The 27426-nt window shown below is 37.9% G+C and overlaps 1 long non-coding RNA gene across 5 annotated transcripts in view; it reads right to left on the bottom strand.

Moving 5' to 3' along the window:
* LOC111090417 overlaps positions 1-23301 on the bottom strand; it is a 66117-nt gene extending 42816 nt beyond the window's left edge. For 2 of the 5 annotated variants that reach the window (XR_005371807.1, XR_005371809.1), the window contains exons 1-3: positions 22727-23301; positions 22034-22137; positions 1339-1396 (exon numbers count right to left, since the gene is read on the bottom strand). This is a non-coding gene — a long non-coding RNA (uncharacterized LOC111090417). Of the gene's footprint in view, positions 1-1338; positions 1397-5769; positions 5973-22033; positions 22138-22726 lie in introns of all 5 variants that reach the window. The other 3 variants (XR_005371808.1, XR_005371810.1, XR_005371811.1) reach the window with 2 other exon arrangements.
* Positions 23302-27426: the final 4125 nt, after the last annotated feature.

Here is a 27426-nt window from a genome sequence, read left to right as displayed (position 1 = left end):
AGACAAACAGTCCTCTGACATCAGAGACCTGTGTCTCAGGCCAAGAGCTGGCAGGATTTTAAAATTTACAAAAGGAGTTGCTGCAAAACTACCCAATTTCAACATGGGGATTGTCAAAGTTGATTCCTTGAAAGAAAAAAATAATAATAATGGAATTCATCCTGCAAATAATAACAAATCTGAAATGTATTCTTTGCATCAAAAAAAGCCCCAAACATTATCAGGGGTCAAATCTATTTTGACCAGCTTGCCTTTTGGATTACTCCAATAGCTGGCCCATACATTTAGTCTGCTTACTGATAAACAGGCATAATTTAAATAACATTGGGATTCATTTTCCAAGCATTTTATTAGCTTCTCTGAATTGATTAATGCTTCATAAAATCTGCTTGAGGGGAACAAAAAGATAGTGGTTACATTTTGTTTTAATTTTCAATTTCATAACTTTACTAATTTATATTACAGTGCCATCTATTGGAGTAAATGTGCTTTTTCCATGGGAGTCAGACAAAACCAATCACTTGGTTGGCCTCAGGAGAACCACCAAATTAGTTTATTAGTAGGAATGACAATTATTCAAAAGGAATATTAAATTTCAGCACAGCATAAAGCTCCATAAAGAATACAGAGGCATAGGTAGTAGCAAAGAAATAATTACATGTATGCAGTCTAAATTATTATATCGTATTGAGATACGGCTCTATCAAAGAAAGCATTGCAGCAACATTTCTTGATTTCGAATGCTCATACCCTCTTGAAAAATGTGCAATGTAGATCATCAAAGCAAATGAAATTTGCGATGAGGGACACTCCCCCGACACCTGAGAGATACCGAGATGTCTGTTCTGTGCTGCCCTTGCACCCTTGCATCTTGTAGTGACGCTCAGTGTGAACCAGAAAAAAAAAAAAAAAAACAACAGTGTATAGTTTTCATCAGCTTGTGTGTCTGCCAGCTGCCAGCATGGGTGTACTGTGGATTTAGGAGGTCAAGGGCTACACCTTCTCAGATCTATATTCCAGCATCACGTGTACAACTTGGCTGAGCATTGGTTTCCAGGGCACACGGAGAGTCTCAGAGAAACACAGTTTTCAGACTTCTCTCCTTTGTCAGAATACGATCCTTCCTGGCTCACGTGAAGAGAAGTGCTCACTGGTAAGAAGGCGTGACATATTCAAGGGAGGCAAACATTGCAGCTCAGATTTGGACAAGGTTTAATGCCATCCTGATCTGGAAATGCTAGTACTAATTTTGGAGCTGCAGAATGAGTATTTAAAACATTCAGCTCATGGTTTTCATCTCTTTTGCAAATATTACTCTTTGTTCTGTATCGTACTTACCTTAAATATTTGTAGAAAGATTGTGCCAAAGGGAGGATCTTCATTTGAAAACCTAGGTCTGGAAGAAATCATTTTTCAGATCTTTAATTTTCATTGGTAAAATCCCTCACAATAGATTTTCCTGTAGATATCTTTGAATTCACAAATGGTCTTTTCTCCTCTTTAAAAAAATCATATGCCATTTCTTTTTTTTTTTTTTTTTTTTTTTTTTTCATATGCCATTTCTATTATAAGTTTTACTTTGGTGATTTTTCCTGGGATGTGGAAGGTCCTATGATTTCTGCATTTGGGGGTAAAGTGGAATGGGGAATGCAAAGCTTAGTAATAGAAACGTATCTTCACATCTTCTGAATTCAGATATGTGATGGAACACTACTGACATACTGATACTACCCATTTATGTTCTTTCCTTCCTCCATCTCCTGAGGTTTTTCAAAGAAAATATTCCTTTAGACAAAACAAAAGGAGGACCCTATTGTAAGAACTATTTCACATTAAGACAGTAATTTTTCATTAATTTACACCTAAGAAATTTTTTCCAGCTACTCTTTTTTTAAAGACATATATGTATGTATATATGTATGTTTGTATTTGAGAGAGAAAGCATGCACTCTCAAGAGGCAGGAAGGTCAGAGAGAGGGAGAGAGAGATGTCCAGCAGATTCTCCACTGAGCATGGAGCCCAATGTGCAGCTCTATCTCCTGACCCTGAGATCATGATCTGAGCTGAAATCAAGAGTCAGGCACCCAAACAACTGAGCCACCCCAGTGCTCCTATTTCCAACTACTCTTAAGACTCATCCCTTGGACCAGTCATCATTTAAAAATATTTTTCCTGGGCAGCCCGGGTGGCTCAGCGGTTTAGTGCCGCCTTCAGCCCAGGGCCTGATCCTGGAGACCCAGGATCGAGTCCCACATCGGGCTTCCTGCTTCTCCCTCTGCCTGTGTCTCTGTCTCTGTCTCTGTCTGTCTCTCTCTTTCCCTCCCTCCCTCTTCTCCTCTCCCCTCCCTTCCCCCTTCACACAGTGCTCTCTCACTCTCTCTCTGTGTGTCTCTGATGAATAAATAAATAAAATATTTTAAAAAATATTTTTCCTTTGATTTTTCAAAGCAGAAATATAATCCTAAGAATCTTAAAATTCAACTGGAATGTTTTCTAGGATTACCAAATTTGTATATTACATTGGATAATACCCAAAGATAAAGTTTGCAGGTTATTATCTTTAGATTCATTGTGTTTTATTCAAGAAAGTAGTCAAAAACAGTTTATCAAATTATGCCATTAAATAGTTCAATTAGTGTTATTTTTCCTCTTATTTTTTCTTAAACACAATTACTTTTTTTTAAAAGATCTTATTTATTTATTTATTTATTTATTATTTATTTATTCATGAGAGACCCAGAGAGAGAGGCAGACAGAGGCAGAGGGAGAAGCAGGCTGCCTGTAGGAGCCTGATATGGGACTCAATCCCAGGACCTCAGAATCATGACCTGAGCCAAAGGCAGACACACTCAAACTCTGAGCCACCCAGGTGCCCCCAAACATAATTACTTTTTCTACTTCCAAAACAAGATAATATGATCATTGTCAGATGATTAGAGGTTTTTTGCTATGTACCTCTTTTTAGTAAATGAAATTTCGGATAAAGTTTTATTTCAGTAAGAGATATATCTCTACTTCCACAATAATAAGGTTTTGTCATACACCTATGTCATTTTGGTAAACTGTGTACTATTGATAATGATAATTATTTAGCTCAATTCAGAGGAAATTTATAATGTACAAGTCTCAGGAAATAAAAGAAATATAAAAAATTCCAATTAATGTATACATTTTGATTATATGATGGAGTGATTAGTAAAAGATTTTTAAACTTAGATGACATGAGAATGGAAATTATGGAAAAATTGGAAATGAACAATGAGTTCTAAGGAGAAGACAAAATGTAAGTTTTCTATGTTGGGGAAGAACTTGTTCATTTATTTTCAAATTAATAGTGGGTGTATCAAATCACTGGAGAATTTTATATTTAACTAAATACAATTAAATATTGAGCTAATTTTATTCTTAAATGTTAATATTTATAGTATGACAGATATCATAACCTTCCAAGATAATGAAAAAATGCCAAGATTGACTAAAAGGATTGACTCAAATGGAATATATAGTTTTTTAAAAAATTGATACATGATTACACATTGCTCCGAATTTAAGACAGTGCTGGGCATGCAGGGGATGTTTCAAAAAGTAATTTTAAAGAATCTCCTCGAAATCAAAAACAAGTTACTATGAATTTTGAAGCCTGTCATACTCTTCCATATTTGGCTAGAAACACTGACTTTCAATAAGCTTTTCTATGGGCAAATCAGCTCATTTTAAGCACAGATTTGATAGCCAGATCAAGGTCCCTAGGCTGGTATTCCCTTCCATTTCTTACCAGAGAAACATGAATGCTCCTACCAAAGAACAAAAATAAGAAAAGCAGAATGTGTAAATTCCAGCAATCCAAACCTAGAACCAACAATCCAGGCCAAGATCCGGTACTGTTTCCAGTACTTTAATGATACCATCTCATCTCTTCTTGTAGAAAAGCAAACAAAGGAGATACTGTCATTTTCTCTTTATAACTAGAAGTCTGTTTTGGTGGTTGAATCAAGATTGGAATCTATATCTGTCTACCTATAAAACCTTGGCTCTTTGAGGGAATCAGAAGGGAGTGTCTACAGTCCCTACTCTCGGATGGAAGAAGTGGCTGTCACTTAAAAGGAGAGTAAAGACTTGGAAGACTTTGCCCCAGTGGTAGGAACAGTGACTGTCAAGAGTGTAACAGAGCTGTTACCTGGAGAGGTTGAGATGCAAAGGAAAATTTCCAAACAGATGAGAGAATATTTGCTGGGAAATTACTTGGTCGGAACCTGACAGTCTCACTCAGCATCCTAGGGGTTGATGAATAATAATGGTGCTATATATGTCACCGATTAGCCACCTTGTTTTAACTGAGGGGTTGCTGTCTACCCCTGGAGAGAGGCCAGTTTGCCATAACCTTCCTAAGGTATAACCCATTTCTGGCTAATGGCATGAGATTTACTTGCATGAAAAACCAGTAAGGAAAAGCTCTTCATTTTACTGACATGGCAAGAAAACCTACAAATCAGACAATATATTGATATTTATTTTTGTAAACAGATGAAGAAGTGGACTCAATCTAGTGTATCCAGGGGCACCTGGGTGGCTCAGTGGTTGAGTGCCTTCCTTTGGCTCAGGGCATGATCCTGGGGTCCTGGGATCGAGTCCTGCATCCCCACAGGGGAGCTTGCTTCTCCCTCTCTCTCTCTGTGTCTCTCATGAATAAATAAAAATCTTTAAAAACAAAAAAAACTAGTGTATCCATAAGAACTAAGCCATTTCCCTTTACTTATGTCACATGGCCCTAGAAATTAATGTTCATCTGTTAATCAGGTTAGTTTGTGGATTTAGCTCTATTTTAAATACAGGAATGCATAGAAAACTATGTATATTTTGTGGAGAAGTCTTTGTTATCAGTTAATCAGGCTTGTAATCAGATCATTCCAGATGCTTCACCTTTGGTCACCTGTTTGAATTTAAAATGAATGATTGTAATTAAAACTGAGTGAAAATTTTAAAAAAAGAAAAAAAAAAAAGGAGAGTAAAGAGAAAAGCAAGCCACATTCCTAATCATTGCCTTTTAAAGTGCCTGGCAATTTTCTAAACCAAGAATTAATGTGATAATAAACTCATTAAGTTGGATCATAGTGGCCTCTTCTGGTGAAAATGAGAATATCAGAAATCTTTGCTAAAAATAAAAAATAACTGTTTAATATAAAATTTGAATAAATTATAGAGAATTAGTTTCCACATGTTTGCAAGTGATATTTCCTTAATGATACTAATTCTAAACACGATTGTATATTAGATCATACATACTCAGATGATTTTTCTATATGTCATTAAAACCTGTTATGAGGAAAGCATATTATATGGGACAGACACATACAGTAGTCTTTCAGTGATATGATCTTAGATAAATTTCAAATCTTTTCTAGGCCTCAGTTTTTCAATATGAGGAATAAGAAAGATTGTGATAACCAAAGCAGGAGATATCACAACCATTATTATCTTTGATGACCATGGGATATAATTAAATGCCACGTATGTTATCATAATGATCTTTATAAAAATCCTGTGAAATCACAGGACAAGGTTACACATCCCAAATTATAAATGAGGACACTACAGCTCACAGAGATCCCATATTTTGACTAAATACATGTCTTAGTTATGGATCAAAGTTGTAAATCCACATCTCCTGATTCAAAGTTAAGGAGACTTTCTGCTACTGGTGAGGTGGTGATGGATCCTATCAATCTCTGCATAAGAAAACCTTTGTCAACCCGAGTTCACTATACCTACCATCATTATGGACCTGACCGTGTCTGGGTAGGAGGATTGAAAAACTATTCAGTCCAGTGGTTTTCAAAATGTATTCTCTGCTAATCCTTCATAGTCTTCCCACAGGTAAATAGGAGTAGTGAATGGATGCATTTCCAGCCTCTTCTCCTATATCAGCTTTGTATTAGACCAGGTCCACTCAGGGAATAGATACAACATAATACCTACAAACAGGGAATGTTTAACATTGATAGTTATTATCTAGTAACAAGGGATTGACCTCAAAGAGTAAAGAGAACTCTAAATAACTTAGATTCAAGGAAAAGTACCCAAGGGAAAAATAAACTTGGAAGTGAGAAGCCTTAATCAAGGTTGAGCTTTAGACCTTGCTGGAGAAGCTGTGGTCAAAACTCAATAGATGATGTTCACTTGGTTGTTCTGGGCCAGGACTGGTCCACTGCTTCTGGCCCAAGGCTGGTGAACAAGGAACCACAGCTCGGAGCAGCATGGAGGGTATACCCTTGCCTGTTGCAGGTGGGCTGGACGCCAGGAAATTGCAGCTGGACATGGCACACAGGAAAGGCCCCTGCAGGATGGGGTCTGCTGCAGTCCAGGAAGTCAACATTGGAATGGCTGGGACTCTTCCTGGCAATGTAGCCAGAAGATTTTGAAATTCAATGGAAAGGCCACAAAGGTGTGGCTGGAATGTGACTAAAGCAAGCATTGCTGGATCTCCTCCAGACATGCCACTGGCCCATGGAAAGTGAGTGAGAAGAATAAATTAGAAGTATACCAGAACCAGGAAGAGAAACCCCTTCCTCCTGAGATGTTGTTACTGAGAAATCCAAATGTCATGCTGGATGCAGAATTAAAACACTTACAGGGGCCAGCTCACTTATCACAGAACAGACCGTGAAGGATAGATTTGGAGCCAACAGGCAGGAAATTCATTAAAAAGTATAGGCTTCAACCAGAGCAGTTCATAGGTTTTATATGTTAGGGGACAAAAGAAGTTCTGTTCAACTAAAAAAGAAAACAACAAACAAAAAACAAGATTCCACTAATTCAAAAAAAGTGAGGGTTTTTTTGGAACTACTGATGTTATTAAATCTGCTCTTTTTTACAGAATAGAAAACTATGCTCCAGAGAAGGAAAATAATGTGGCTTAGCACACATTGTTTGTTAAAGGCAGATCCAGGACCAGAATCCAAATTTCCCAATGTATAATCTTTAAACTCTAGTTAAAGCTTTCCCATTTTTTTTTGCCACCATATTTTTGTTTAAACTCAATTAATTAACAAAAAGTGTATTATTAGTTTCAAAGGTAGAGTTCAGTGATTCAAGGCTTTCCCATGTTATCTGGCCTCTCTGATCATAGAAGATAGAGATACACTTTGGCAAGTATGTGCCTGAGCAGTGTGAGTCCCAGTGGGTAGACTATCATATTAAATATAAGGCCAACCATAGGAATTAGGTAACCGATGCCATGATATGGATGACCCTTGAAAACATTCACCCAGATTGCTAAGTAAAAAAACAAACAAAACAAAACAAAACAAAACGCTAATCACAAAGAACCACATATTATATCATTTCTCCAAGTATGAAATTTTCAGAGTAGACAGATCTGTAGACAGAAAGCATATTGGTGGTTCTCCCACAGGGAACACTGCAATTATAACACAGATTCTAAGATCAGGGCCTTGGCAGTGTAGTTGTAGTGGAATTCTTACAGCCTGAGAATCAGCAAAACCCGAATAAATAATAACCTGGAAGACCAGAGTACCAGGCTAGAGTGAGTAGCTCAGTAACACCGCTATCATCACCGTTATCACCGCTAATAAGGCATAGGGATCCGGGCCTTGGCACCCCACTTAGTTAAGACACAGCTAAGTTTGGCTTGAGACTAAATGATGGGATTTTCTGGTGTTAGATAGTCTGGTTGCAGAGTCCATTCTTAAGGTCGTTATGTCAGAGTGTATTATTATTATTATTATTATTATTATTAATTATTATTATTATTATTATTTTACAGATGGCAGCATAGAAGCAACAAGAATTTCAGATGTATAGACAATATAAGCAAATAGAGGGATTCTCAAGGATCCTGAGGGCAGTCAGCCCTAAAAAAATACCGGAGTTGCTGTTGATTTGGCAAAATTGAGCTATTATAGGTTGGGTACTAAGGGAAATATGATATTGGCACACATTAACAGGGCCAAGAACATGATGATAAAGCATATATTATTTGTAGTCTTTGGAAGACTATTTCAGTGCATATTATGCACATCCTACAATTTAAGAAACAGACATTTGTAGAGGTTAATAAATTGTCCGAGGTTGCCAGGCTTATCAGTGGGGGTGTCTGCACTCCAACCTAGATCTGTAAAGACCAAATCTGTTCTAAGGGGTTCCAATTTGATCTATGGGATCTTTAATGATTATAGATATTGAGGTTCTTGAAAAATTATTTTAGTTTCATTCTTGAGCAGCATTTCAAAAGTTCTAGTACATATGCTAGTAGTATTGCTTGTATTCCTTAGAAATACATGCTTCAGAATAGCTGTTTTATTAAACTCACTTACTGGAAATTTCTTATAACACTTAGATCTCAGTTGTTTCAATGCAAAACCAATTAATTACTCATGTTTAGTCTCCCTCCCAGTGCGAAAATAAACACATAATCTCTTTTGACATAAATAAGCAGATTTTCTTTCCTGATCACACCCAGTCACATGTCTGTGATGAAGGAGACACCAAACGTCCATTTAACAAAAATACATAAAACGTGCTTATATGAAATTTAGTCATAATGCCATTTTTTAAAAGGAATCTTTTTAAGCCCTTTGAGAATTACTGCTTAATTCTTTCCTTTTCTTCTTATTGTTCAAACATTTTCAAGCTGTCCACATACTTCCCCTGAAGGAAGAAGTTCTCGTGGAAATGCCTGGAGAGCTGAGCTGTGGTTTCACTCAGGTCTGTGGCCTCTGCATTCTGGAGCCCGACCAGCCAATATTTGAGAAAATATTCTTGAGTTTCATTTAATTAGGTAGAGTTAAAATAATCCATTTTTAAAGAATCCTTTCAAGATCAAGCTCCCCTCAGTTCCTGTTTACATGGTTGACTTTTTATGGTCTTGGCCTAAACCAAAATCAACCAACCAACCAACCAACCAACCAACCAACCAAATAATAATAATTTAAAAAGAAAACAAAGCCAAACAAGTCAACAGCATGTAAGCTTATTAGAAACCCTATGAGCCCTGCCTTCTTACTTTCAATGCTAAATAAATCTACCTCCTAGAAAAAAAGGACTCATTTTAAAATTGTGGGTGTTTATTTATCCTTTGCCACCTTCATTCCTTTGACCTTGCTGGAGGTGATCTGCTGCTTAGCAGATTTACAACCTGCTAGAGGTAACTTTGTCAGGGAATATTTCACGTTCACAGAGTAGAGGGTACACACATCCCATCAGTACTTCGAGTTAAGATTTCCAACAATCTGCCCCATTTTCTCTGCTGTCAGTTTTGATGTCTCCTATCATATGACTTATGTGAAATTTCTTCAAGGAATTCTTACGCAATGTCCAATTGGACTCATTGCCCTTCAGTGTTTTCATTGTAACTGGAAATACCTTTTACCAAAACTCTTATTAAGTTAAATTATGGTTTCCCCTTGACTTGTGATCTTCCTCACTGACCCATAGATTGCTGCATGGAAGGCTGTGCCTCTGTTGCACAGCATTCCCAATGTCCTTCATAACTGTTATAGAAGCTATAAAATTAAGTAGCAGTTTATACGTTGAAAGAGCTGTGGCACCGTTTCAGACACAGAATGTCCTGAACATAAACTGGTAAATGCTGTAGACTCTTCCCATTCACGGTTCTGGTTTGATGAAAATGACTCCTAATAGCTATGGCTCTTATAACATTTCCAGATCAACTCGGGGCTTATGGGAAGAATGGCTAATTAGAAACTCTATCTGGTGAGAAATTTTACCTTTCTGTCCCTGTCTTAGTCTTTGATAACCCATCACATCCACTCCCGGGGAGCATCATTATCACCTCCTCTTCCCCAATCCTGGAGCTGCCTCTCCTCTGAGTCTTTCCTAAACTCAGCAGGCTGAGCACCCACAGATGTAGGTATATGTAAATATATTGGAAAAAATAACCAAGTTCAAATTTAGCTGACAAAAAAAAAGAAGAAAGAAAAAAAGAAAGAAAAAAGAAAAAGAAAGAAAGAAAAAGAAAGAAGAAAGAAAGAAAGAAAGAAAGAAAGAAAGAAAAAGAAAGAAAGAAAGAAAGAAAGAAAGAAAGAAAGAAAGAAAGAAAGAAAGAAAGAAAGAAAGAAAGAAAGAAAGAAAGAAAAAAGAACATGAGAGACTCCTAACTCTGGGAAATGAACTAGCGGTGGTGGAAGGGGAGGTGGGCGGGGGGTGGGGGTGAATGGGTGACAGGCACTGAGGGGGGCACTTTATGGGATGAGCACTGGGTGTTATTCTGTATGTTGGCAAATTGAACACCAATAAAAAATAAATTCATAAAATAAAGAAACAAAAAAAAGATATACAAACATGTAATGGTTGACTCACTGTTCAAAATAAAGTATTTTCATTGTAGTTTAGCTGTTCTGTATCTGCGTGGGGCTGTTTTACTTAAATTGTTACAATGATCATTTCTTCTTTTGATGATAATCCTTCTGTTTTACATAAATTTATCCTTTACATTATCCATGTAAAAAAAAGTTTGCAATTTCACTTTATAATTCCCTATATCTCTGCTGGATCTTAATTCTTAATTCTGTGAGGTATTAATTATTTTCTAACTGTTCAAACGATACATTCAAATAATGCCCTTCTCATTGGATAATTAGCCTCTGAGTGCTAATTCCTTTGGTTTTCATTCCACCGGCCCAACCTCACATCTCAATCCACAGGAGTCCACAGAATGAAGCTTTAGAAATCTAACTAAACATCCTTACACACCTATTCATTCAGTGAGTGAGCCCCTGTGAATTTCAGGTAGTATGTGAACCTTTCCTGGCACAAATCTGGAGTTCCTCCTGTTGCGGGGTCATTGTGTGTCATGATCAAGAAAGAATTCTTGAGATGTTTTACAGTGCAAATGAGCAAGTGTCTTTAAGGAGCACAGGGACAGGACCCATGGGCAGACAGAGCTGTACTTTTGCTGGGTGAAGCTGGTGGCTATATGCTCAGTGCTCAGGGGGGGACGGGACATGCAGGGATCATAAATGTTCTCTTTGAATTTCTACTCTTGAAACCACTTCCACAGGATTGCTCTGGCGCTTGTCATTCAGCTCTTCAGTATTAACTATTGGTGAGATATATAGGCAGTCACAAGACCGTTTAAGAGTATAGCAACAAGTACATATTTGATCCTTATCAGAACTATGTAGGTTCTAGGTCGGGCTTCCAGGATAAAGGGGAACATTTTTCTGCTTCTATTCCTCATCACTCCCAGACCCTCCCTCCTATTTCGCAACTCTAAGGCCAATTTAGTTGACCTAATAATGGATTCCAGTCTCTCATACCTTCTCAAGGACTGTTCTGGGAAGTGGAGAGCCAGCCCTCCATTCACATATTTCATTCCCTCAAGTTTTTCCCACAAACATATAGTTATGAAAACATCTCAGCTGTTTCCAACACAAGACAAACAAAACCTCACCTTCTTCTCCATTACTCGGTGGCCGTTCCTCATTTCTTTCCTCCCTTCTCTAGCCAGAAAGTCCAAGAGACAGGCTTACTCACTCAACTTCCTTTCTATTCCACAAACATCCACCTTCATATTGAACAATTTTTCTCAAATTGTTCTCTCAAAAATCAAAAGTCAACTTTCGTTATTAAATCCAAAGGACTTTTCTGACCGGGCTTTATATATATTTTAGGCAGCATTTAAAATCAGTTGATAGGTCTCTCCTCAATAAGTAACTGTTTTCTCTGCCCCTTTTTTGTTGGGGTGAGAACTTAGCATCAGTAAGGTGTTCAATTCTTAGGTGAACAACTCAACAAATATTAAATACATATACATTTATGAAACTACCACATAAATTAAAAAATAGGACATTTCCACCATCCCATCAGTCATACACCCCTTTCGAGACAATATATCCCCAAAGTTACCCATAGTTGCTTCTATAATTTTAGATTAGTTATTTCTAGTTTTGAAGTTCATATAAATAAAATCGTATGGTATTTTTTCTTTTGCATGGGCCTTTTTACTCAATTGTGCATCCAAAATCTATCTTGATTTTTCCATAGTTGTGTGTCCTTTTGGTAAGAAAAGACAACAATTTATTTAACCATTCTACAGCTGATGCAAACATAGGCTGTTTTCTGAGTTCTGAGCATTTCTTTCTGGTTGTGTTTTTGTGGATCTAAGCACACATTTCCAGAAGTGGAATCATGGAGCTGCAGAGCTTATTTTTATTTTGTTTTAAAAGGTGCCTAAAAGTTCTCAAAAGTAGTGACAGCCATTTTTCCCTCCATCTACAATATGTAAAAATTCTCCTTCTTGTATATCCTTGCTAAAACTTGGTATCGTTAGCACTTTAAAGTTAGATACTCTTGGGGCTACCTCATTTTGCTTTCAAATCTAATTTCCTAAATGACCAATAATGTTAAACACATTTTCATATGCATATGGGCCACTTGAAAATTATCTTTAGTGAACAGCTTTTCAAGGTTCTTGTCTATTGTTATTTAAATTGAATTATCTGTCTTTTTCTTGTTTACGTGTGTTTATGTATAAAATATATTATTCCATAGAGTATTCCTATGGACACTGGACCTTCATTTCTAAGTACTGTTTTAGTTGCTTCCACAAGGTTTGACATATTGTGATTTAACATCATTCACTTGGAAATGTCTTGAGGACAACCCCTCTGTGTTGAGGCAGGTCACTTCCCTCTCACAGATTTTGTCTTTCAAGAATCTCAGGACTGGGATGCCTTGGTGGCTCAGCAGTTGAGCATCTGCCTTTGGCTCAGGTCATGATCCCAGGGTCCTGGGATTGAGTCCTGTATGGGGCTCCCCACAGGGAGCCTGCTTCTCCCTTTGCCTGTGTCTCTGCCTCTCTCTGTGGGTCTCTTATGAATAAATAAATAAATAATCTTAAAAAAAAAAAAGAATCTCAGGACTGTAGGAGATTTACTCTGGCTTTTTAAAGCTGTTAGCCACTACCCCTTGACACCGCTTCTCAAGTCTCAAGCACAGCCTCAGAACTCAGCAAGTCTTCAGGAGTACCTTCAGGGATCTTCAGTTCCTAATCTGTCACGTTGATCTCAGTTGACAGCTGAAGGTTCTTGGGATCACCTTCCCTGGATGAGTCACTGGACATGGGACACACTCCTTCTCAGTCCACACCCAGGACAGCAAATACTCCTAGGAAAGGAGGCAGCTGGCCTGTGAGCCTCACGTACCTCTGAACTACAATATATCTAGTCCATGTTGTTTCCACAGTTCTGTGAAGTCTTAAAACCATGATTTCTTAAAGTTTTCTAGCTTTTTCTTGCTGTTGCAGTGGGATGGATAGGCTGCTGCCACCACTAAGTCCCAACTCTGGGTGGCCATCCTCTCTAAAGCCATCCTGCCTTACCAGTCAAGTCACTGGATATTGTTTTATTCCTCATGCCATTGGCCATTCTTCCTCACTCTTTTTGTCATTTTCATGCTCAGCACTTGACTTTAAACATTGGAACTTCTCAGATATTTGCCCTAGGTTACCTTCCTTTATTCTGTACTGTTTTACTAGACAATTCCAGTAAGTTCCATAAGTACAACTACGATCTGCCTCAAAATTTTACCTGTTCACTTCACTTCTATCATTTATTCCTCAGACAATTTATTTCCAAATACATTCACACTGATATCTCATTGGGGCATAAAATCTCAGTTTTCAAATTCTTCCTGTCTCATCATCCTTACCCCAGGAAACAACACTCATATTCAGAGTTACCCAAGCCAGAATCCTGGGCCTTTCTCTGTACTTCTCTATCTTTGTCCACATCACCTAAAGCATCTACTCCCTAATTATTTCTAAAACCCATTCTCTTTTTCCCCATATTCTCTCTAGCTCTCTAGTTCATCACTCAATGTCTCCTCCTTAAAGCTCAGGTATCCCAAGACCAACTTCAGGCTTTCTACATGAATCCAGACAAGAATAATATTCTTCTCATGTGTAAGAGCCATATGTAAAGTCGATTACTCAGAAAAGAAGAGTGAGATACGTAGATATAAGATTTTGAACTTCTATGATTAAGACCAAATAGCCCAGGATTCTAAATATGTCATCCTACATAATGACCCTATTCTATAGAGCAAGCCCACCAAAACCAGATAAACACTCATGAACTGATTCCCCTTCAGACTTCCATGGGAAGGACCCTAAGTCTAGCTGTATTCCCATCAAGATGCTCAGACTTGTTCTGATATCAAGGAGATATTCCTCTTTATACATCCTCTCTTCTTTTAGTTCTAGAATAAAATTAGTTGGAGTCTCTGCTTTGGGTTCAAGCTATCTACCTTATATATTTAAATATATTTATTTAGGTATTTGCTACTCAAATATTAATAAAAATAATGTTTTGGTGCTATTTTGGGTTTGTTTTCTTATGACCAATCTCTGTAAGAGAACTCATATGGGCAAATTTAAGAACATAATAAGAGGGACACCTTGGTACCTCAGTTGGTTAAGTGTCTGACTCTTGATTTAAGCTCAGGTCATGATCTCAGGGCCATGGGATCAAGTGGGGTGTCAGGCTCCATGCTCTGTGCAAAGTCTGCTTGAGGTTCTCACCCTCTGCCCCTCCCCCTCCTTGAGCACAATTTAAATAAAGATCTTAAAAAGAACATAATGAGTGCTCCTACACTTGATCATAGTTTCATATACTTAATAACTGTCAGGCACAAATTTTTTATTACATTATGTTCTTACACAATTATTAAAAATTAAAACAGATACAGAAAGGATTAATCCAAGATTCTACCTCCTGCATAATGTAATACAGTAAACAAAGATTATGAAGTTGGAAGGCAGGATTGCAAACTCCAAAATAATCTTTGTTACTAGCCATTCAAACTTGGAAAAAATCAGTTGAACCTCCATTTCTTTTTCTATAAAATGAAATAAAACACGTAATCCAAAATGTGAAATGTATGTAGAATATTTTATGAACTGGAAAGTGGCATAGTAATTATGCTTAGCCAGTTAGTGATATTCAGTATTCTAGACCTAAAATCTTCCACTTGGTATCACTTAACATATATACTTAATCAATTTTCTGTATATTTTAAGGTGAAACAATTATTGCAAAATGAATTCAATCTGTTCAAACAGTAAATACCATAGGATGATACTGAAATCTTGGGCTCATCTCTCTTTGTATATACAATAAAATGAAAGCCAATATTACTAATAATCCCTACACTTAAAAAGATACATTTGAGCCTGGGTGGCTCAGTGGTTGAGCATCTGTCTTTGGCTCAGGTTATGTTCCTGCCACCCTGGGATCGAGTCCCACATCAGACTCCCCACAGGGAGCTTGCTTCTTTCTCTGCCTCTCTCTGTGTCTCTCATGAATAAATAAACAAAATATTTTAAAAAATTAAAAGATACATTTGATTTATATCCTGTGTTTTTTAAAATATGTTACTTGACGGGGTGAGCACTGGGTGTTAAGCTCTATGTTGGCGAATTGAACTCCAATAAAATAAAAAAATAAAATAAAATATGCTACATGTTACTAATATCCCTCCTAAACATGTTGCAGGTATTTATTTCAGATTTGCCTGTAATTAGTCCTTTGACTTGGCTCTCATACTTTCTGTGAAAATTCAGTTCACTCATCCATCATTGTTATTTTTATCCTAAATATATATGTGAGTCACAAAAAAGTGTCTCCTGCATCATCATTAAACTAGTTGTTTTGATGACCCATTTTCTTCTTCTTTTGAGCACAAACAGAAATAGAAGAAACTGGCAAACTCCACCATGCTGGTTCCAAACATCAGTACCACTGTTGATATAAACAGTAATATCAGTGCCTATGCTCCTGATGCCCATAGCAAGGGTTCTCATGTCTAGCCAAGGGTGTTGGTTCCTAATTGTTGCAGAAAGTGCTAGGATGCACTCACAGTTTTCTAGCTTTTTTATCTTCTTCTACTTATTCCCTTAGCACAACACTATCAGAATTTAAGTACAGTCCCCTCGGGGCTGAGAAGTGGAAAATTTTAAGAAACAGATAAGAAAATGCTTCCAAATTATACATTCTCTGTAAAACTCAATGTACTGTCCTTGAGATAAACTTTAAACTTGGATACTCTCTTAAGTTCTAGAAGATTTTCTGAGCTTCCTCTAAACAGACTCTCAGGTTCCCCAACCAGTCATTTTTGCAGAAACATGCTCCACCATGCTTGGATACAGCGGTAAACCAGATGGTTTTTTGAAAATACCTTGATTTCCTCATTTATATTTGCCAAATCAGTAGTTGTTTTTGAAGCCACAGCCCTGGTTTTGTCCTTTATTACTTTGCACATTAAACATAGCTCCTAGCCCCTTCATCAACACCATAACAGCATGGTGGTATAGCTGCACAGAGAAGATAATCTTCAAGTAGGAGCATGTAGTTAATCATACAGTGTTATTGATCCCAAGCTGGTTACATGGTAACCATGGTAACCAGCTGGGTAAATTGTTGGGAACTCCATCTTTTTAAATGAGGTTTGATATAGACCATGTTATATACATTACTTATTGTATAAATACAGGAGCAGAATATGTAGAGATATTTTCTCAGTGGCCCCTGTAGGACAACTGGCGACCTTCATATTCAAGGTTATAATTAGCCAGAAAAAAATAAAACAAAAAAAAAACTAGTCTTGAGGAGGTCCCAAACATTTTTAAAGCATCAGAGACAACAAAAATAAGGTCTGATTTGAGTTAAGAAGAAAGATGAAGCTTACATTATGAAAAAGAACAAGGTCTAGGCATCAGACGTTACCAAATGCTTAATGTGAATGAACAACTATAAAGTGACCTTAATAATAGTATCACTGTCAATTCGCCACAGTTTATTATTTATAAAATGATAATTATTTGCAGAATTGTTCTAAATACTTCAAATGATAAGTATTAGCCTACTCCCATAGTGCCCGTACCATGAGAGATAACCAATAACTAATTATTAAGACTTTACTGGCCTTATTATTCTGTAACTATTACTAACTGGATATTAAGATATCTCTTTGGAAATTTCCATGTCCTTAGAATTATAAACTTTTGAAAAAAAATACTAAAAAAAAATGGTTCTGGCAATCCCCTAGGGCAGTGATTTGAGGGGAGTTTCACATCTGCCATCCATGGTATATGCCTGAATGTCAATTTTACATGGATCTAGCTTTTAATTAAAGTTGAGGACACGAAATCTGTATCAGTGGTATGATTCCAACTATATGACATTCTGGAAAATGCTAAAGTATGGAGTGAGAATAGGCAAGTTAACAAGCAGGAATAAAATCACTTTTTTTTTAGTGGTTGTTGCAAAGTGTAATATTCATTGAGCAATTACTATGTACACTTGCTCAGAGATGAGAACTGAAGGAAGGATGGAGATTCCTTGGAAAAGTGGCTTTTAGCTCACAACTTCCGAAGGCTGGCTCCATGTTCACTTTCCTTTTATCCCATGGCATACCCTTTTCACCAATTCTAGGATATATTCCTGCTCTGCTTACCCAGGCAAAATAACTCGGTCCACTGCCTTTCAGATAGGTCTTGTTTCCTTCCTCCACAAGCACTAAAAGAAGTTCACAAAATGCAAAAAGCAAGGGCAAGAGCGCAGATATAAATAAACAACAAGTTATACAGAGTAATTCCTGTGAAGAACAATGTTCATAGATCCTAAGTAAAGAGACTTTGGTCTATGATCAGACAAATCGTAAGTCAAAATCTGTTTATTTGAATGGATTATGGTTATCAATATTAAATCTAAGTTAGTGATCCCCTTATTTTAATCATATATCTTTGTATGCTACAGCTCTTTTGTCTCTATTTCAACTGGATTCACTTAGGGTTACGGGGATATATTTCTTTCCCTTTCCTCCCTCTCTCCCACTTTCCCTCCAAATCATTGGTCACAATTTGTCTTAAATCTTAGTAGATTCACAGACTTCATGTCACATCCTGTGTAAGCCAAGAACTTTGTTACCTCCCAGTATTTTCTTGTGATGGGGATTTGACTGAAAGAAAGCAGATTCTTACATTTTAAGATGTGATGAATAAGGAAGGAGCTTTGTGATAGAGATACCTGTGCGAGCATCCCTTCGTGTGCTGGCTCTGTGCAGGGTTACCCTTGCTTTGACTGAGCCACAGAGGAATGTTGCATCAGTTGCATCAATGTGGAATGATGTACTCAAAACCCCTGGAAAAAAATATAGCTGGAATTCTACTCAGAATCCATGCTCTTCCTTGGACAAAAAAAAAAAAAAAAGTGTGTAAATAATCCGAACTTCTAAGACTCTTTGACAGATGAGGAGATGGAGGCCTTCTGAGGAGAAATAGCTTGCTCACATTAAAAGTAGAGCAAAGGCATAGAAGGAGATCTCAGATCTTTCCATTAGACTAAATATAAAGAGAAGAACCCTCTTCATTTCTCCTAAATCATGTCATGGGCTTGTAAGTAACATTTATCATCCCACTTCTTGTCTTGTTTTGTCCATAAGATGAGAAAGCTGTAATGACACTGAATAAAAGTCAAGGCACCTAAGTTTCTCATATATGCTGCTACTTTGTTCTCTTAATATCTGTAAGATTACTTTTTCCCTTCTAATTAAGAACCTTTAAAATACGCAATTATCTTACTGCAGCTACTTCCTTTCAAGCTGAGTTGTGTTTCCAGGGGAAATGATGAGATGATATTCTGAATATAGACCCGGGGCTGCATTCAGAATTATCCCTTCCTCATCTGTCCCTCTCTCTCCAGAGGGGAAACAATGTGACAGGGTCATGCTTGCATGCTTAGGCTCCTGGTCTTTTCCGGAAATCCCTTTTCCAATAGGTGGCTACAGGGTTCACCTTCTAGCCATCACAGTTCTTCATGCATGCCTGGCATCAAAGATGTAACTGAGACTCCTAAAATGGAACTGGCTCCACCTGTTAAAGGGGTTTGCACTGTACTCTATTGATAGTGAAGCTGCTATAGGATATTCAGCAGATAGGCAAAGTGAATTAACATTTTAACAATTTCCTTCTTTAACCTGAGACCTGTCAAAAGCACAGGGTAATGACTGGATGCAGGGGGAGTTGTCAGAGCTCAGGATTACAACAATGAGGCCCCAACCCTGGCAATGGAGAAGAAAGGATCTCTTTTAGAAATGCAAAGAAGGAATTATTGAATAGATGTAGGTATCAAATAGAGATATGGAGAGAAAGAGAGAAGCTTTAGAAGTGGAGGAATTGTTGAATTAATGGTGAGTTGACGTGAAGGAAGACATGTCCCCTTTTGGGCACTCAATGCAGTAAACACCATACTTACCAGATTGATATATTGGAATTAAGTCAGAAATAAATGCAGATATGCTTTCCATATATCTTCATATAGACTTTTGAACAACAGGGAACATGTTTTTATATTTTAATTTTATTATCTCTTCAAAGATTACTTATGTTCCACAAGTAAACATTAGGAGAAGAAAGTTTTAAGCCAAAGGAAAAAAAAGAGTGTAATGCGAACATCCATAAATGACACATGAGGGCAAAGAGGAACAGTTGTTTCAGGAGCATCAATGCAGGAGGAGATGTACAGAGTAATGCAGTATAAGAGATGAAGCTGGAACACAGGCTAAGTTGAGATGGGATTGTGGGATGCTTTGAGTGTCATGTTTAGCAGTTTGGGTGTGGTTGTAAATGGAACATGATTTAGGGTTTCTGAAAGAAGAGCAATGATCTAGAGTATTCCCAAAGAGCATAATGATTTTTGCTGCCTGATGGAGGATTGATCTGAAACAGACTCAAAACAGAAACACTGGGTGGAGATTCAAAAGAAATGGGGAGAAATATCAGGTATTTAATTCGGTAATGACCCTCTGCATTAAACAGGTCTTCATAGTGCTCTTTCAGATATCTTGTGTAATTTAGATTATAAAGATAGCTCTACATCTAAATTGAGCTTACTATGTGGCAGGCACTAGGTTCTCAAACAAATGAACTCATTTCATGGCCACAACAACCATATAAACAAAATTCTCTCATTAACCCTCTTGTACAGATGGGAACACTGAGTTGGAGACGGATAGGCAGCCTTCCCAGGGTCACACAGCTGGGAAGTGTCAGATTCAAGTCCAGGTTGGTTTGGCTTCAAGGTCCAAAGAGGCTCATTCTGTGGATTGTAGTCGGTAATACACATGGGGGTAGCCTTGTTTTCCCTCTCCCTCTGCCTCCCCACCCAATCACTCACACACACACACACACACACACACACACACACACACACTGCTATCTATTGAATTTAGTATCCAGTGTACCAAATGCCAAGGGGGTCTCTCTCCCATCCCTACACAGTCTATTGACTTTAAGGATTTTTGAACTGATTGAAGCTTGAGTTGGGGAGTTCAGACTTAAATAATGCCTCTACTCTCCTACCTTAGATCATAACTGCCTAATTTTATCCAGTACATTCGATGACATTTATTTGAATATCATCCTCAAAGAATATCATACATTATAGTAAATGCTCAGAGTGGACCTTAAATATCTTTCATTGTAGAAAAGTATTTTTATCTTCCCTCAACTAAAACATCTAATCAAGAAACTTTGGCCTCTGAGACTTGGTTCCACATTTGGGATCTGATGTTTACATCAAGGCACATCTGTCCTGCAGCAGAAACCCTACAGGTAGAAAGGAACAAGACTCTGTAGAAATTCAGTAATTCTTGACTCTGAGTCTTTAAAAATATATTCAGAACACATTCTGAGCTCCTCTCACCTGGAAGCGGATTGTCAGAATAACCTTCCACAATAGGACCAAGTGAGGTCAGCCCCCAAAAGAGCTTGTCTTTGCAAAGGACCACAGGGACCTGAATGCTACTTCTTATCTCAAGCACACCCACAGTTTGCCTGAACTCTATTCCAAGTACAGGCCAAATTGAAAATCATAAAACTCATCTGAAAATAGCTCTCAGATCCTCCTCCTGTCTCTCTCTCTGCCATTCAATGTTCTAGTTGTAGGGGATTTCAATTCTAAAAGAAGGGCCAGGATATCTTAGAAAGCAAACCATAATGAAAAGAATGGAAAGATTTACGTGACAGGAAAAAGAACTCAGATATTGGATGGAAAATGAGCACGAGTGCAAGTGAGAGGATTTGGTTATACAACCACTGCCTTATTTAGTCAGGCATATAGCAGAGATATGGCTAAGCATAAGGAGTGAACAGTGCAGGCAATCACTGAGTGAAAAAAAGCATGGAAGCTCATCTACCTTCAATCACTAATAATCACTAAAATATTTTAAAGCCTAAAATGCAAGAGAGTTAGCAATAAAAGCTAAACCAAGCTTCTTATGTAAATCTCATTATAACCTCTTATGTAGGATTATTATATACTTTTTAAAAAATAGATATGAAATAGAAAATGAAAAATAGATATGAAAGTGAAAAAATTTCTTTTTGCTAAAAATTAAACCTGGTATAATAACCATTTCTGCTCATATGTTTGAGCATTCAAGTTATAAGAGGTTCACATACCATTTACAGAAAGGGTAAAAGTCAAAACTCACTTGAAAATATTAGCATGCGGGATCCCTGGGTGGCGCAGTGGTTTGGCGCCTGCCTTTGGCCCAGGGCGCGATCCTGGGGACCCGGGATCGAATCCCACGTCGGGCTCCCGGTGCATGGAGCCTGCTTCTCCCTCTGCCTGTGTCTCTGCCTCTCTCTCTCTTTCTCTCTCTGTGACTATGACTATCATAAATAAATAAATAAATAAAAATTTAAAAAAAGAAAAAGAAAATATTAGCATGCCAAAAATACAAAATAATGTGCATTTTTTGCACCAAAATGTTATTTCATTCCTGAAGATTGAACACTAAGTTCCTCGGGCCCTGTGTTTCTGATGTGGTATGTGTACTGGAGGGAATGGCGGAGGTTATATATATAATTATAGTAAAGATTGAATAATAGCAAAGATAATGATCACTACTTTTTTTGGAACTTACTACATGACAGGCACTATGCTCATCACTTTATATGCTTCAATTTACCCACAGATCAATGAAAACAGACCTCTATGCCATCTGTCATTTTTTCAGCCTAGACGCTGGCAAACATTTGTGGTGATAGAACATTAACTGCAAAGACTGCATGGTAGACTGTTTCAAATACATCTCCTGAGGGGGAAAAAATAGAGAGGGAGACAAACAATGAGAGACTCCTAACTCTGGGAAATGAACAAAAGGTTGCAGAAGGGGAGGTAGGTGGGGGGTTGGGGTAAGTGGGTGATGGGCACTGAGGAGGGCACTTAGTGGGATGAGCACTGGATGTTATACTATATGTTGGCAAATTGAACTTCAATAAAAAATCAATCAATGAATCAATGCCTGATACATAAAAAAAAAACAAACAAACAAAGAAAAAAAACAAATACATCTCCTAGTTTCCCACGCAAAGCTAGCTTAATACCTAGAGAAGAGTAATAAGATCAAAGCGATTGAACTTAGAACATGTGACTTCAAATCTTAACTATGCCAGTTCTTACCTGTGCTATTGAGAAAATGGTTATTAACCTCCAGGCCCTCAAATATTTAATATGGGCCATGATACCTTCCTTGTGAATCTCACTGGTACATGTCTCATAGAAATTAGATAATGATCATGAAATTTCTTTGAAAATCATAAAATGCCAGAAAATGTAATTGCTCACTTCTTTTTCTGTATCTACAAAGCTCTCTGAATGATCAGTGCTGGGTAAGTACATACCATCGGCTCAATAAGATGCTGAGCAGAGGCTCAACTCATCATCTTCTTAGTGCCTTGAAATTGCAAATATGCTTTTATTGATGCACAGGCAGACCAGTCACAGAGAATTAACCACATCCATTATGTCTGCCGCATAACAACTTTGTTTTCTCATGATTCTGCAGTGTGAAATGGGCTCAGCTGGGCTGTTCTTCTGGTTTCACCCGAGCTCACTCTTGTTGTTGTAATCATCTGCAGATCAGCTGGAGTGGTGATCCAAGATGGCCTTCATCACATGGCACACCAGCTGAGATGGCTAAAATACCCAGGCACCTCTCTGTCCACATGGTCTTTCCAGTGAGATAGTGGGACATCTATGCATGATGGCACAGGGCTCCAAATGGGTGAAAATGGAAGCTTCAAGGCCTCTTAAGGCTTGGCCCTGAAGCCACAGAACATCCCTCTGCTGCACTCTCCTGGACAAAGGAAGTCACAAGGTCAAATCAGATTCCAGGGGAGGGGAAGAATTCATCTCTGGATGGAGGGAGAGTCTAGATCACATTGCAAAAGAGTATGAAGGAAGCGGGGGATTATAGAATCACCTTTGAAAACATCTTTCATAGCGGCTTAATCCCTGATGAAGTCATCTCTGACAGGGAGTCCACCCTTCTGTGATCAGGGCTCTCTGTGACACAGGGGACTGTGCTCGTGTCACAGAGCCAAGAGCAGTAAATTATCCACACTGATGATGCTCATTCTCACTGATGAAAATTCTGAAGTGATTTTGTCTCCTTTTGATTGAGGAAAAAAAAAACTAGCAAAAAAAATTAGAATGTCACAAGGAACACTGCCTCTCCTTCAAATAAAATAAAAAACCAATGCAAGCAGCCCTCTAATTTTAATTCATGCCTTCCTCCCTTCCCCACATACTTGTTCAATAAATACATTTATACCAGATGAATGGGGAACCCATTGGAGGAAAAAATTGGGGGAGAGAAAAATTATGGTTTGCCTGTGTTGATTTGAAAGTAACCATGAAACATCCAGGTAGGTGACTTGATATTGACGTTGTCTTTGTTGTTCCTGTTTTTATTTAAAATGTGCTGTCATCCTCAACAGTGAGCATGAAACAGAATCATTATTATATGTGATAAACAGCCAGCTCAGGTTGCTGTGATCATACAGCTGACCCCGAATCCTTCTTTCCTAATGTAAGGACACTGTATTTTGTCAACAAAGAGTATAGTAAGCATTCTAATATTGGATCCATAAATTGTAAGGTTGTCTGGGGCATCCTTCCAAGTTTCTTTTGTAAAATAGGTTGAACACTTGGTCCTTGTGTATAATTGTGTTTGAATGTGTATTTTGCCCAGTTAGGAGTGAGGAGTTTGATGACAAACAAACTAAATGGAAGCCATGCCCTAACATGTGAGCAGTGCCTCTTTGACTGTTTTTAAGTCATATGGACAAGTTTGTGAGGGTTTTTGTTGTTGTTGTTGTTGTTGTTTGTTTTTTTGTTTTTTGTTTTTGTCAGTTTAGGGACTTTGGCATTCATTTTTGGAGAACAGAAAATAAATTTTCCAGGATCTTAAAAGTTCAACTCTGTATCAGACCATAGTGAGTGTGTCACAGAGGTATGGCCAATGGGTCAAATCTGACCTACTTCCTGATTTTGTGAGTAAAGTTTCAGTGGAACACAGCCAGGCCCATAAATTTATGCATTGCCTGTGGATGCTACGACAACACAGAATATATGGCCTATGAAGCCTGAAACTTCATTTTCTGAATCTTTGCAGAATAAGGTTGCTGACCTCGAGCATATTGAATCACTAAGTATCTCCCCATTCCCAATTTCCAGAATTGTATGATTCTATGAGTTTATCCTGTAGGCTTACAGGTGTTTGGACAGACTGGAGGTATGGTGATTTGCATGTCCTACAAATATCATGTGGTGGTGTTTTCAATAATAGAAGCAAGCAGAGATTGGAGGCAAGTATAATAGGTATTATACCAATTTGAGTAAGAATTTATTTCTGTTAAGAAACTCAAAATAAAAATAATTATTCTATGAACATGTGAGGCATCAGAAGTAAAGTTATCTTACCTCACAATTTTGCCTCGATTCAACACTATTTATAAATTTAATTCAAAGAGCATGCCTGCCTCACTGCTGTAATTTTTTCTCCTGTGAATAAACAGAGATAGCATGGCATAGCTGTCAAACCCCAGGGAAAATACATATGAACATTAAAAGGTAAAGAAAGATAAATCCTCCAAAGATATAGCTCGCAGGAGACACTGTTTATATTCTGCTATTTAAGACATTGTTCTTTTCCTGTTATTTGCATTTTTCCTATAATTCCAGCAATCAGTAAAGATTACTAGCAATATCTTATCAGCTAATGACAAGAACATCTGGGTCCTATCTCCCTTGATGCATTTTAATCAGGTCATTGAAAGGAAGCTCAGCAGCTGAAAGCTATCTATTTTCTTTGGGATGATTGCATAATATAATTAAAAGTATTTTATCAGTAATCCATGGCAGAAGAGAGAAGCTCTATGCATGTGGCTTCATGGAAGTGAATTGCCAGCATTTTTAACACTTGAGGAACTTGTCATGTAAATCATTACCTCATACTCTAAAATGCCATTAGACTTCAGTGCTCATGCTTGCTGGCTAGTCAGTGAAAATACTTCCAGAAAGTCTTTAGTTTTTAAAATCATAAATCCCAGGCAATGTCACTTGCATTGAGAATTCTTCGTGCAATGCAAATGTCTATGGACAGAACCCATGCCCTTTACCCATCAGCTTTCAGAGCTGTACTGAGAAAAAGACACGGGTAGAAAGCATCCAATGGTCCACTTCCCATAAGAGAAGCTTTCATGAGATTTCAAGTTAAAGGAGCAAAATTCTCTCTTTCCAGCCTCCCCCCATTAAGTAGCCATATAAACTGAGGTTATTTGCATTTCTGGACTCAGTTTCTTCATATGGCAGACAGGTCTATATATTAAATTCCTTCACAGCTCTTTTTTTAAATTTTATTTATTTATTCATAAGAGACACACAGAGACAGAGAGAGGCGCACAGACACAGGCAGAGGGAGAAGCAGGCTCCATGCAGGGAGCCCGATGTGGGACTCGATCCTGGATCACCAGGATCACGCCCTGGGCCAAAGGCAGGTGCTAAATTGCTGAGCCACCCAGGGATCCCTCCTTCACAGCTTTATGTCCCAGGCACTAAGGTGCCCTTGAAGCAACTATACATGTGCTGCATAAAGAAGCACCTGTTTGCAAAGTTAACATGTTAGTTATTCCCGGCACCTGGGTGGCTCAGTCGAGTAAGCATCCAACTCTTAGTTTCCACTCAGCTCATGATCTCAGGATCCCTTGGGATCAAGCCCTGCATTGGGCTCTGCGTGCAACTTGGAGTCTGCTTGTCCCTCTCCCTCTGCTCTTCCCCCTGTTCCCGTGCTCTCTCTCTGACTCATAAATAAAAATGTAAATAAATAAATCTTTAAAAAATCATATTAATTATCCCAATGGATAGTATACTTGACTATTTTTCAAATAAATAAAATGGAAGCATAATTTATATATACCAAACTGTATAGATCTTAAGTGTTCAGATAAATAAGTTTTGTAACTTTATATACTCATAGCAACCCCCCAAAGAAACACAATATAGAACACCTCCACCATGCCAGAAACTCCCTTGACCCCTTTCCAACAATTCCAGCTGCCTGCTTCCTAAAAGAGTCAATAACTTCTGTTTTCAGCATTGCCTATTCTTGGTGCTCAGATAAGTGGAACTGTACCTTATGTATTCCTTTGTGCCTGGTGTTTTGCTCTCTATATAGTATTTTTGATGTTTTGCTCTCTACATATTTTTGAGCTCTCATCCAAGTAGTTATGTACTTCTTTTTATTCGTACTCAATTCCATGAATATAGCACTATTTGTCTATTATGCTGTCAATGAACATTCAGGTTGTTTGCAGTTTGGAGGTATTAGGGTTAAGGTTGCCATGAACATTCTCGAATAAGTCTTTTTGGGGTATCTGTTTTCATTCCTCTTGGGAAATTCTCTTGCTCCTCATATATTACACACCCAAGAGAAATGTATGGGTGTCCATTTGCTATAAGCTTGATGACGTTTGGTATTGTTTGTATTGTAGTTGGACAGATGTAGGATGGAATCCTCCAGTGCAAAACTGGTTCAACGTCAAGAATGATGATAACACACACCAAAAGATATAAAAAGGTTTATTACTGATATAATGAGCCATCTTCCGGAGGACAAAGCAGGCTTCCAAGTAGATCTAAAAATGACTTGAGGGGGACACCTGGATGGCTCAGTCAGTTAAGTGTCTGCCTTCAGGCCATAATCTCAAGTCCTGGATCAAGCCCCATGTCGGGCTCCATGTTCACTGGGGAGTCTGCTTCTCCCTCTCCTACCTACTCATGCTCTCTCTCACTATCTCTGTCTCAAATAAATAAATAAATAAATGAAGTCTTTAAAAAATAAATAAAAATGACCTGAGAGAGTAGAAAGGGATGGTTTAAGGTTTTATGGTTTTTAGGAGTGGTGTTGGAGAACAGATTCCTGTAGGCAAGAGCTTGCATGGTTTGAAACTCCAGCTGGTTTCCCAAAAGGGATCACCCAGGCTTTCTTGTCAGTATGCTGGGATATGGACCAGAAAGGGGGTAATGGGACTTGAAAACT

This window comes from Canis lupus, chromosome 17 (assembly GCF_011100685.1).
Source record: "Canis lupus familiaris isolate Mischka breed German Shepherd chromosome 17, alternate assembly UU_Cfam_GSD_1.0, whole genome shotgun sequence".
In the NCBI taxonomy this organism is placed as follows: Eukaryota; Metazoa; Chordata; class Mammalia; order Carnivora; family Canidae; genus Canis; species Canis lupus.
Note: the sequence above shows the minus strand (reverse complement) of the source record. Positions and strands in the feature narration are given on the sequence as shown.